The sequence below is a fragment of the Neophocaena asiaeorientalis genome, unplaced genomic scaffold (assembly GCF_003031525.2).
Source record: "Neophocaena asiaeorientalis asiaeorientalis breed wild unplaced genomic scaffold, Neophocaena_asiaeorientalis_V1.1 scaffold268, whole genome shotgun sequence".
Lineage (NCBI taxonomy): Eukaryota > Metazoa > Chordata > Mammalia > Artiodactyla > Phocoenidae > Neophocaena > Neophocaena asiaeorientalis.
In genome coordinates, this window is record NW_020173979.1 from 3,346,863 (window position 1) to 3,360,386 (window position 13,524).

The following is a 13,524-nucleotide window of genomic DNA, read 5'->3' on the forward strand; positions in this document are numbered from 1 at the left end:
TCTATATAGCTTTGCTTCCACCATTTGTCCTAAGGTTCTATCTGTCCATTTTTTTACCTTAATAATTATTTTTAATTTAATAACTTTATTATATTTTATTCTATTTTACTTTATCTTTTTTTTCCTTCCTTCCCTCCTTCCTTCCTTCCTTCCTCCCACCGAAACTCCCTCCCTCCCTCTTTCCTATCTTTCTTAGAACTAGAAAAGAACAAACTGAGCCCAAAGTTAGCAGAAGAAAGGAAATAAAGACTAGAGCAGAAATAAATGAAATAGACTAAAAAGACAATAGAAAAGGTTAATGAAACTAAGAGCTGTTTTTTTTAGAAAACATCAACAAAATTGACAAACCTTTAGTTAGACTCACCAAGAAGCGAGAACTCAAATAAATAAAATCAGAAATAAAAGAGGAGACATTACAACTGACACCACAGAAATACAAAGGATCATTAGAGACTACTATGAACAATTATACAGATCACTGGTCCACAAGATACCTCCGAGCTCCACATAATATCAAATGACGAACATCTCCCAGAGATCTCCATCTCAACGCCAGCACCCAACTTCAACCACAGAAATACAAAGGATCATTAGAGACTACTATGAACAATTATACAGCAAAAAATTGTAAAACCTAGGAGAAATGGATAAATTCCTAGAAACATGCAACCTAACAAGAATGAATCATGAAGAAACACAAAATCTCAACAGAGACGGAATCACTAATCAAAAACCTCCCAAGAACCAAGTCCACAACCAGATAACTTCACTTGAGTTCTACCAAACATTCAAAGAAGAATTAATGCCAATCCTTCTCAAACTCTTACAAAAAATCAAAAAAGAGGGAACACTCCCAGACTTTGGCCAGCATCACCTTGGCCAAAACCAGAAAAGGACACTATCAGAGAAGGAAACTACAAACCAATATCCCTGATGAATACAGATGCAAAAATTCTCAATAAAATACTAGCAGAGGTAAGAGGGGAAGATGGCGGAAGAGTAAGACACAGAGATCACCTTCCTCCCCACAGATACACCAGAAATACATCTACACGTGGAACAACTCCTACAGAACACCTACTGAATGCTGGCAGAAGACCTCAGACCTCCCAAAAGACAAGAAACTCCCCATGTACCTGGGTAGGGCAAAAGAAAAAAGAATAAACAGAGACAAAAGAATAGGGACGGGACCTGCACCAGTGGGAGGGAGCTGTGAAGGAGGAAAGGTTTCCACACACTAGGAAGCCACTTTGCGGGGGGGGGGAGACTGCGGGTGGTGGAGGGAGGAAGCTTTGGAGCCTCGGAGGAGAGCGCAGCATCAGGGGTGCGGAGGGCAAAGTGGGGAGATTCCCGCACAGAGGATCGGTGCCGACACTCACCAGCCCGAGAGGCTTAAAATGGATACAAACACAAGACCCATATATTTACTATCTACAAGAGACCGACTTCAGAACTAGAGACATATACAGACTGAAAGTAAGAGGATGGAAAAAGATATTCCATGCAAATGGAAACCAAAAGAAAGCTGGAGTAGCAATTCTCATATCAGACAAAATAGACTTTAAAATAAAGACTATTAGAAGACACAAAGAAGGACACTACATAATGATCAAGGGATCGATCCAAGAAGAAGATATAACAATTCCAAATATTTATGCACCCAACAAAGGAGCACCTCAATACATAAGGCAAATACTAACAACCATAAAAGGGGAAATCGACAGTAACACATTCACAGTAGGGGAGTTTAACACCCCACTTTCACAAATAGACAGATGATCCAAAATGAAAATAAATAAGGAAACAAAAGCTACTAGTGGGAAACAGCCCCATAGCACAGAGAGATCAGCTTGGTTCTTTGTGACCGCCTGGAGGGGTGGGAGAGGGAGGGTGGGAGGAAGGGAGACGCAAGAGGGAAGAGATATGGGAACATATGTATATGTATAACTGATTCACTTTGTTATAAAGCAGAAACTAACACACCATTGTAAAGCAATTATACTCCAATAAAGATGTAAAAAAAAAAAGAAAAATAAATAAAAGTTATCAGAAACGGAAAGGAAGAAGTGAAATTATCTCTCTGCACACGACATTTTATATATAGAAAATCCTAAAGTCTCCACCAAAACACTGTTAAATCCAATCAGTGAATTCAGTAAAGATGCAGGATACAAAATTTATGTGCTAAAAGTAGTGGTGTTTCTACATTGTAAGTCGGAGTTATCTGAAAAATAAAGAAAACAATCCCATTTATAGAGGCATCAATAACAATAAAATAGTTAAGAATAAACTTAACCAAGGAGATGAAAGGGCTCTAATCTGAAAACTACAAGACGCTGATGTAAGAAATTGAAGACGACACAAATAAATGGAACAGTATCCTGTGTTCACTGATTGGAAGATCAATATTGTTAAAATGTTCATACTACCAAAAGTCATCTATAGATTCAATGTAATCCCTATCAAGATTCCTTTTTTTTTTTTTTGCAGTACGCGGGCCTCTCACTGTTGTAGCCTCTCCCATTGGGGAGCACAGGCTCTGGACGCACAGGCCCAGTGGCCATGGCTCACAGGCCCAGCCGCTCCACGGCATGTGGGATCTTCCCAGACCAGGGCACGAACCCATGTCACCTGCATCGGCAGGTGGACTCCCAACCACTGCACCACCAGGGAAGCCCTCCAATGGCATTTTTTACAGAAGTAGAAAAAAAAATTGTAAGGAACCACAAAAGACCCCAAATAGCCAAGCAGTCCTGAGAAAGAACAAAATGAAAGGCATCACACGGTCTGATTTCAAACTATAGTATAAAGCTATAGTAATCAAAACAGTATGATATTGCCATAAAAACAGACACATAGATCAATGGCACAGAATTGAGAGATTAGAAATAAACCCAACCATACACAGTCAACTAATATTTGATAAAGGAGCCAGGAATAGTCAATGGAGGAAAGAGATTCTTTTTAATTAACGGTGCTGGGAAAATTCACATGTAAAAGAATGAATCTAGATCCCTGTGTTATACTACTCACAACAATTAACTTAAAATGGATTAAATACTTAACGTATGACCTGAAGCCACAAAACTCTTAGAAGAAAACACAGGGAAAAAGCTCCTTGACATGGGTCTTGGCAATGATTTTTTTGGTTACGACACCTAAAGCACAATCAACAAAACAAAAACCAAACAAATGGGACTTCATCAAACTAAAAAAGCTTCTGCGTGGCAAAAGAAACAATCAACAAAATGAAAAGATAACGTATAGAATGGGAAAAAAATTTGTAAACCATTTACCTGATAAGGGAAATATCCAAAATAAAGAACTCATATAACTCGATAGCAATAAAACAATCCAATTAAAAAATGGGTGAGGGAATTCCCTGGAGGTCCAGTGGTTAGGACTCTGCACTTTCATTGCCGAGGTCCCAGGTTCAATACCTGATCGGGGAACTAAGATCCCGCAAGCCGCGTGGCATGTCCAAAAAAATAATTAAAAATGGGCAAAAAACGACAATGAGATATCACCTGTTAGAACTGTTATCATCAAAAAGATAAGAGATAAATGCTGGTGAGGATGTAAAGAAATGGGAACCTTTGTGTATTGCTGGCAAGACTGTAAACTGGTATAGCCACTATGGAAAACAGTATGGAGGATCCCCCCTCCCCAAATAAAAACTGAACTACCAATGATCCAGCAATTCCACTTCTGGGAATATATCCAAAGGAAACAAAAACACTAACTAAAAAAGACATCTGCACCCCAATGTTCATAGTAGCATTATTAAAAATAGCCAAGACATGGAGAAACCTAAATTTCAATTAATGAATGAAGAAGTTTTGATACACACATACACATACATACACACACAATTACTCAGCCATAAAAAATGAGAAAATCCTTCCATTTGTGACAACATGGATGGACCCTGAAGGCATTATGCTAACTGATATAAGTCAGACAGAGAAAGACAAATATCATATAATCATGTGGAATCTAAAAAATGACAAAGAACTGAATGCAAGATACAGAGAACAGACTGGCAGTTGCCAGAGGCAGGGGTTGAAGGACAGGCAAAATGGGGTGAAGATAGGCAAGAGGTAGAAACTTCCAGCTATAAAATAAATCATGAGATATAACATACAGCATGGTGACTATAATTGTATTGTGTATCTGAAAGTTGCTAAGAGAGTAGATCTTAAAAACTCTCGTCACAAGAAAAAAATTGTAATTATGTGTGGCTTAACTAGTCTTACTCTGGTGATCATTCTGCAATAAATACAAACATTAAATTATTATGTTGTAAACCTGAAACTAATATATTTTATATGTTACCATATCTCAGTTAAAAAAAATGTGTCTAAGTCCTAACCCCTGGGTACTTGCGAATGTGAACTTATTTGGAAAAGGGTCTTTACAGATACAATTAAGGATTTTGAGATGAGATCACTGTGGATTAACCAGGTGGGACCTAAATCCAATGACAAGTGTCCTTATAAGAAGAGCAGAAACACAGAAGGCCATGTAAAGAGGGAAGCAGAGATTGGAGTTATGAAACTACAAGCCAAACAATGCCTGGAAGAACCAGAAGCTAGGAGAGGCACAGAAGGATGCTTCTCTAGAGCCTTTGGAGGGAGTGTGGCCTGCTCACACCTTGATTTTGAACTTCTGGCCTTCAAAACTGTGAAAGAATAAATTTCTGTTGCTCTAAGTCTTGAAGTTTGTGGTCATTTGTTATAGGAGCCCCAGGAACCTAATATAATAAAAGACCAACATCTTTAAGGGTGGAAAGAAGAACCTCTTAACCTAGAATTCTAAATCTAGCTAAAATATCCTTCAAGAAATGATGAATAAAGTCATTTTCAGATAAAAGAAAAACCAAAAGAATTCATTGTCAGCAGGGAGGTACTGCAAAAAATGGTAAAGGAAGTCTTCAGACTGAAAGGAAATGATACCAGATGGAAAACTGGATATGCAGGAAAGAATAAAGAGAATCACAAATGGTAAATAACTGGGTAACACATAAAAGACTATTTTCTTCCCTCTGACTTTTAAAAGAAATACATAATACTGCTTAAAGCAAAATGTATAGCTTTGCCTTGTGAGGTTTATAATGTATGTAGACCTAATACCTATGACATCTATGGCATAAAAGATGGGAAGGGATAAATGGATCCGTACAGTTGCCAGGTTTCTGTATTTTAGGTGAAGTGTTAAAATATTAATTCTAAGTAAACTGAAAAGTTAAGGAGGTATATTGCAATCCCTGGAACAACCACTAAGAAAATAATGAACAGATATAGCTAAAAAGCCAATAGATCAGGACTTGGTGCTCCCTGGGTTGAGTGGAGTGCTTTAAGTGGGATGTGGCAGAGGATGCTAAAGATTGTTCTAAGGAAAAGGAACAAAAGGATTCGTAATAAAATTGCTTAGAGCAAAGGAGATTAGAATGGACATTGTAGTGGGTTGAAGAGTGGCCTCCCCAAAATATTCCTACCCAGAATCTCACAATGTGACCTTATTTGGAATTGTGTCTTTGTAGATGCAATTAAATTAAAGATCTCAAGCTAAGATCACCTTGGATTAGGGTGGGCCAATGATGGGTTTCTTACAAGATACAGACACAGAGAAGAAACACAGAGACAAAGAGAAGAAGGCCATGTGAAGACAGAGATAGAAACTGGAATTACGCTGCCACAAGAAAAGGAACAAGGAACAATCAGAAACTGGAAGAGGTAAAAAAGGCAAAAGAATGAGGTTGGACCCTTACCTCACACCATACACAAAAATGAACTCAAAACAGATCAAAGACCTAAATTTAAGAGCTAAAACTATACAACTCCTATAAGGAAACAGGGAAAAAGCTTCATGAGATTGGATTTGGCAGTAATGTCTTGGCTATGACACCCAAAGTACAGGCAACAAAAGAAAAATATTTACATAAAAATTTATAACTTTTGTGCATCAAAGGATACTATCAACAGAGTGAAAATATTGGAGAAAATATTTTAAAATTATATATTTGATAAGAAATTAATATCTAAAATATATAAAGAACTCTTACTCTGAGGGAATATGGTCCTGCCCACGCCTTGATTTCAGACTTCTGGTCTCCAGAAAGGTGAGAGGATAAATTTCTGTTGTTTTAAGCCACCAAGTTTATGGTCATTTGTTGTGATAGCCACAGGAAACTAATATGGATACACTGAGACTGCAGAAGTGAAATAAGACAGAAATGGAAACAGAAGACTCAGAGAGAGAAGACCAGGTAGATGCGATACATCATTACAAAGAAGAGCTAGAGCAGGACTTTGTCCAGTTCTCCTGTGGGAACGGTGGGCTGTGTATGGTCCCTTAGAGGTACTAGCTCAGTGAGATCTTGTACTCCCAGGCCAGGTGTAATGGTGAATGGCCAATCACAGCAATCTCAGCTTCATAAAGGCATGGGTATCCAGGGCCTCAGACCTCTCAGCGACGAAGGTCTGGGACACCCTTCAATGCAAGCCACCTACAACAGCAGAAGCATTACAGTCAAGGGTAAAGGAGGAAATCTAGGACACAGAGAAAGGAAGATGACAAATTTACAGTCTTGGCAACAACTGCAGCAGAGGGGGCTGTTGCTCATCCCTCTAACATTCTTCTTCTAAATTTTCTCCTAGACATTGTGACCAATCCCAATCTTGAAGCAGTTGGGACGAGGTGAACTTAATGTAAAATATTACAAGTAGATCTGAGCAGTCTGCAGGATGATCTGTAGCAGACGGTGCGTGTTCAAACCTAGATTCCTTTAACCTCCTCTCCTGGCTTCCGTGTGCTTTCCTTTCTAAAGGCCCACACCAACTACTCTTTGGAGGACGGTCCTCCTGCTGGTGATGCTTTGCACAGTCAGAAGTGCCTGGGGGCAGACTGACTGATCTAGGACCAGGAAAGCCAAGCTCTCACCCCTCAAGTCAGGACAAACTCTGAGGAGTAACTGACATTCTGGAGCACCACACAGGATCAGCCTGCAGCTCAAACTCCTCTCTGTGGAACTCTGCCTGAGAGCACAACTTCCCTTTTTTGCTTTCCTCACTCTCTAACAGGTTTCTCCTGGGAGCACTTCTTAATAAAGCCCTTTACAGTATCCTCGACTCAGGGTCTGCTTCTGGGGAACCCAAGCTGAGGTAGGGGAAAAGATGTCTTGACTTGCCCAGTTATAATGTGGTACATGTATGTCCTAGGTATTTCATGTCAAAGTGCTCTCCTGGGGCACTTTTTGGGGTTGTTATTCTCAGATGAGAGATACCACCTCCTCTGGCTAGCTACCTGAAATCCCCCTCCTCTTAATCTAGGGCTTCCTGTGGTATACTCTCAACAAGGCATGCCTGTTGAGACCATCCTGACCCTCCAGATGGTCCTCTTGGTCAACAACTATTTCAAAACAATCTTTTTGTGGTATCTACAGCTGGTCCCCACAAACCATGCATCTTTGCCCCTCAGAACTTGGGAAGTATGAGCCCTTCCCAAGACAGGTATGTCCCCTCTGTGGCCACAGGCTGTCCCCACTCAGCCTTTGGCCCCCGCACTTACTTTTTCAGACATGAATGAGGAACCAGTGCCCATGGTCAGTACTAAGACTTGTTCATATAAGAATGAACATTTCTCATAGCAATGGTATGCAACTCTGAAGATTATTTCCAAGTTATTATGTCAAATATTACATAGTGGTCTGTTAGCAAAATTATTTTAAGTTATCATTAAAATTCAATTCAATCTTCCTTCAGTTTTTTTGAAAGCAAAGTTTTGGAAACCACCTGACTAGTAAAATGATTTTTTTGTATATTCACTGGAGAAATTCACTTTCTCAATTTCTGGGAAATATACCAAAAAGTCTTTACCAAGATTTATTAAATGAATATGAATTTTACTGGTATAGCACACATCATGTACCAAAATTCCTTTGTGTTCACCAAATTCAGCCTCCCTTGCAGTTTCTTAGGGCCTCGTGATTAGGCACTGACCAATGAATAGTGAGCAGGAATAATGTGCTTCTGAGTATGCTGGTGAGCTTCCCCTCTGCCCCAGCAATACTGGAGACCATGAAAACTATAAGATGGAGGGCTAGCTGACTCCATTAGACCTTGTATGAACAAGACATGTATATAAAGTCACTACGTTTCCAGGGTGTGGACACTTAGTAATATGTCAACTTGACTAAGCTAAACTACATTTCCCAGAATTCTGTTCACCTACGTTTCTGATCAGGGTGGGCCACCAGACAGTCTGGTGTAGGGATTTGGAAGGTGGAAGTGAAACTGTAGTCATTTTGCAACCCATATACATTGTCACCGATCTGCTTGCTCACTCACCTCCTTGGCGTGAGGAAAGGCCCTGCCTGCAATCACTCCACCTTCCCCTAAAGCCTCTTTCAGCTTCTCTAATTCCTGGGCAGGCCTGTGTGTGTTCAGTTCTCTGGCAAAGGGCTCCAGCCTCTGCAGGACATCCATATCACCAAGGTCAGGGGCAATAAGAACTGACACAGGTTTCATCTGTCCTCATGGACTCCAGTTTGGCTTATGCCTGCTCTCCCCCACCTTACATCCATCTTCTCGTCCTGACTGCCTTCCCCGTGGACTTGAAGATCCAGCATCGACTGTGAAGATTGCAACCTTACAGATTGCTTGGACAATTACATGAGGTCAACTTCTTGTTAAAAAAAAAAAAAAAAAAAAAAAAAAGCCCCTTAGTAACACCCTTAGTGGTTCTGCTTCTCTGACTGAATTCTGAATATACAGAGAGTTAATTTGTCATGGTGGCACAGTGTATTCTATTCTAATACAACCTTTTTTTACTCTTTCACTTGGTGGTCTTAAGTGACCTGATAAGTTAAAGAAACAAAAAAGCATTGGGAAGATACAAATATTAATTTTAATACATGTTTGCCAATATATTAATTGATGAAATGTTTTTCCTCATGTGCTTTAAATGTATTTTCCTAAAAATTATAGAACTAAAGATTCACCTCATCTAACATCTATTACTGTTATGCCACCTATCAAACCAGTCAGCCAAGTTAGACTCTCAGGAAAAGTCTGGCTTTTGTTTTTCAGTTCAAATAAACGCTCATATGTATTTCATGATAACTATCTTCTTTTCTAGATTCTATAGATGGATAAGGCATGGAACCTTACCATGTGGATAAAACAGGGAGCTGCTACCTTCAATACTTCTTCCCAACATTCTCTTTCCTTTGGTTTCACAAGATTCTCCTTCAAGAGAATTTTGTTCTTTACGTTAGTTGGGAATGAGTTAAGTCAAAATTTCACTGCACTACCCTTCTCTACAATGTATTTGAATTCAGAAAACCCAGCACAGGTCAAAATATACCCTTTTCAAATGCCACCCTTGGGACTTCCCTGGTGGTCCAGTGGTAAAGAATCTGCCTTCCAATGCAGGGAACAGGGGTTTGATCCCTGGCTGGGGAACTAAGATCCCACATGCCACGCCCATGTGCTGCAAACTACAGAGCCTACGCGCTCTGGAGCCTACGCGCCACAACTAGAGAGAAACCCACATGCCGCAACGAAGAGCCTGCATGCTGCAACTAAGACCGACACAGCCAAAAAAAAAAAAATGTCACCCTTTACCTGAAAAAGTATTTGTAAGAAAGGGAAAGACAAAAAGCCCTACCAAGGGTTTAGGTGCCTTGATTAAAAGTGCCTTGATTAAAAGAGAACTGAGGGACCTCCCTGGTGGTGCAGTGGTTAAGAATCCGCCTGCCAATGCAGAGGACACGGGTTCGAGCCCTGGTCCGGGAAGATCCCACACGCTGCGGAGCAACTAAGCCTGTATGCCGTAACTACTAAGCCTGCGCTCTAGAGCTCGTGAGCCAAAACTACTGAGCCCGTGTGCCACAACTACTGAAGCCCGTGCACCTAGAGCCTGTGCTCTGCAACGAGACGCCACCACAATGAGGAGCCTGCGCACCGCAACAAGGAGTAGCCCCCTTTCACCAAAACTACAGAAAGCCCATGTGTAGCAACGAAGACCCAACGCCGCCAAAAATAAATAAATAAAATTAAAAAAAAAAAAAAGAACTGAGTTCATGACTTCCCTAGTGGTCCACTGGATAAGGCTCTGTGCTTCCAAGGGGGCACAATTTCGATCCCTGGTTGGGGAACTAGGATCCCCGCCCCCCCCAAAGAAAGAGAGAACTGAGTTCAGTATTTTGAACGAGCTCTTTTTTGGTGGGTACCTCTGTTAGTTATCTGTTGCTGCATAACAAATTATCTCAAAATTTAGCACCTTAAAAGTAATGAACATTTATTATCTCACACAGCCTCTGTGGGGCAGGGGTCCAAGAATGGCTTGGATGGGTAGTCCTGGCTCAGGGTCTCTCATGAGGTCAAGATTTGAATGGGGCTAGTCATCCGAAGGATTAAATGGGGCAGGAGGAGATGGCTTCCAAGATGGCTCACTCACAGGTCTGGAAAGTTAGTGCTGGTTGTTAGCAGGTGGCCTCAGTTCCTTACCACATGGACATCCCATAGGACTGCTTAAGTGTCATCATGACACGGCAGCTTGCTTCCTCCAGAGTGAGTAACCCAAGAGAGAAAGAGCAAGGAGGAACGCACCACCCTTACAATCTAGTCTTGGAAGTCACACACCCTCACATCTGCCACACTCTCTTTTGTGAAAATTTAATACAAAAAATTATTAACTAGTAACAGGGTATTAAGTACTAAGGGGGTAAAGACAACTCTAAAGAATACAGAAATAGCAGTTATAGGGAGAAGCTACTACCTTTAGGGCTGAGGCAGAGTACTCAAGGAAGGAACAAACTCGGAAGAACCCTCCCACCCCCACTGCTACGATGAGATTCAGATCTCACTAGAGAGAGGATAGTTATGGCCCATTGGATGATGTTGCTGAGGGGCTACAGGCTGGGGCTGGAAAGCAGGAAACTGCCCGCTAAGGTGCCACTGAACTCACTGGGAAGCACTCTCTGGATGTTCTAGCCACGTGTGCGTGTGTGCGTGTGCGTGTGTGTAGAGAGAGGGATACGGTTCTGCAAACCATCTGCTACTGTGTGCCACAAAGGCAAGAAGGAAAAGAAAGTATTCTGGAACAAGGAAGAGAAGACCCTTTGGCTGTTCTCCTCTAGGGCTCTCTATTGACAAAGTTAAGCACTGTGCCAGCTGGCAGGGGAGAAATATTTACAGGGTCCCACTCCAGTATTTCAAAGCATGGAAAAGAAGGCTGGATTTGGAACTGAGAGGCTATAAATTGATAACAGGCACCCATATGCTCTGCTGCAGAAAAATAAATGTATTTCATTATGAAATGCTGTCTTAGACCCCAGTGGGAGTGTTCCATTATATACACAGTATGTACATCATACTACCTTTGTACAATCTGAACAATTCTGAATTCTGAAGCATATCTGGACCTCGGGGTTTTGGTTAAGGGATTGTGGACCTGTACCAGTTTGCTGTTAGCATGTCATATAAACCCCAGTGCAGATCTATCTGAAAAACTGGGGGGAAAATATGCCTCAAGGTCTTCTGCCTTTATCTATGACCAAATCTAATCGCCAGTCAGCATCAAGCCTAAAGCAATAAAAACACCCGAAGGTCTGAGTTCTTGTTTGAGAAGAGGAGAGAGCAAAGTGATAAGCCTAGGCTTGGTTTGCCTCTTAAAACAGCTTGGGAATGACTTCTATCATATACATACCTTTTTCATCTTACTGAGCTCCTGGAATTTGACCCAATAATATCAGTATTTTTTTACCTCTTAAGGTGGGATATGGTTTTAATAAAAGGAGAGAAACCTTGAGTTATCTCCATTACAGTTCCAATGTCAAGGGTTGCAAACTCAAATATCTATATGGGTTAAGCATACAACTTAAATGAGTAAAGCTTGCAGATATAAGGCAACAGGGAGCAGTGGTAACACTGGCAATCTATAGAGTAAATGCCTCATATAAAGAAGGTAATTGCTACTTAACCTCTGCATACTGTTGCCATGCAGATCCAGTACAGCAAGATAGTCTAATTGTTCAAGAGAAATTAGAAATTTGGATTTTAAATTGTGAGACTGTTGAATTTTGAAACAATAAAAAAGACAGTGCAGGATACACAGACATACTGGGGGTTCATACTCAGCTTGTGACTCCTACCCTAGCCCTATGTGCTAGGTCCATGGCAAGTGCTGACACTTTAGAGGTCTTGATAGGCTGTTACGTTAGTGGCCCCCAACGAACCATGTCTCTGTATTCACAACCTTGCATAGTCCCTTCCCACACTGACTCTGGGCTTTGCCATATGGCTTGTTTTAGCCAACGGGACATTAGCAAGTTGGGTGCAACCAAAGGCTTGACAAGCCTTTGTTCACTGGGGCTTGTCCTCTTGGAAGCTAGTCACCGTGCAGAAGCCTGAATGGTAAGAAACGAGGTAAAGAGAGAGGCCCTCGAGGATAACCCGTTTTGATGAGCTCCCAGCTGATCGTAATCCCATAAGTAACTTCAGCTTATACTATGTGGGCCCAGCTGAGTCCAGTTAACCCACACACTTGTAAAGAACAATAAAGCACTGGTATTTTAAGCTACTAAGCCTTGGAGGTGGTTTATTATGATGCAATAGGTAACTGAAACAGAGGTCATTTATTTCAGCCCCTTTATTTTACTAATGAATGTCTCAAGGCCCAGACAAGCAAAAGGATATGGTGAAATTCAGACAGCAAATTAGTGGCAATAACTTTCCAGTTCTGTGCTCTTTCTTCCTATTGCTTTTCTTTCGATTCCTCTGGTGGAAAGCATCAGATTAGGACTATAAAACTTAAAACTCTACGTACTCGGAACTTACACTGTGTCCTGCATGCATACAAATTACTGTAATAACTTGGTCCTTGGAAATGGAAAGATTTCTAGGTCTTGTCCCTTCACTTTACAGGTGCAGAGAATGCAAAACACTTGAGGAAGAAAAGCAGACATTTGGAAGCTGGCGTGATACAATCAGACAGGCAGTAATGTTACTAGATGATAGCCTGGCCCTCTTAGCTAGGCCTTGTGTTCCCCTGTTGAACATAAATTTCACGGAACATAAACGTTAGATGAAGCCATTCTGTGACCATGATAGTTCAATATAAAAGCAAGACTGCTCCTTAATTACATTTGAACACAGATAAAACATGATATAAAAAATGACCAAACATCCCCCATCCTGGCTAATGATGGACTCCTGCTTCTCTACCAATTAGACCTTCAGCCTCACTCTAGCATTCCTTCCTTCTAGGTAAGATTTGTCGAGATACCCAATCATAGAATCACCCCCACTTCCTGACAGCATCTTATCCAGAGTAAAGCCTCGCTTCCAAATGACCTGACAACTCCTACTGAGATGCCCCACAGTTCTTCATGGTGTGTGATCTCCCTTCCTGCAACCAGTCAGAAACCCAACGTGTTCAACTATCCGTGTGCCCCCTGGTCGTCTTTGGTTAGAGGGTACTGACAGACCTGACAAAGTTCACATAGCGCTGGAGGCAGAA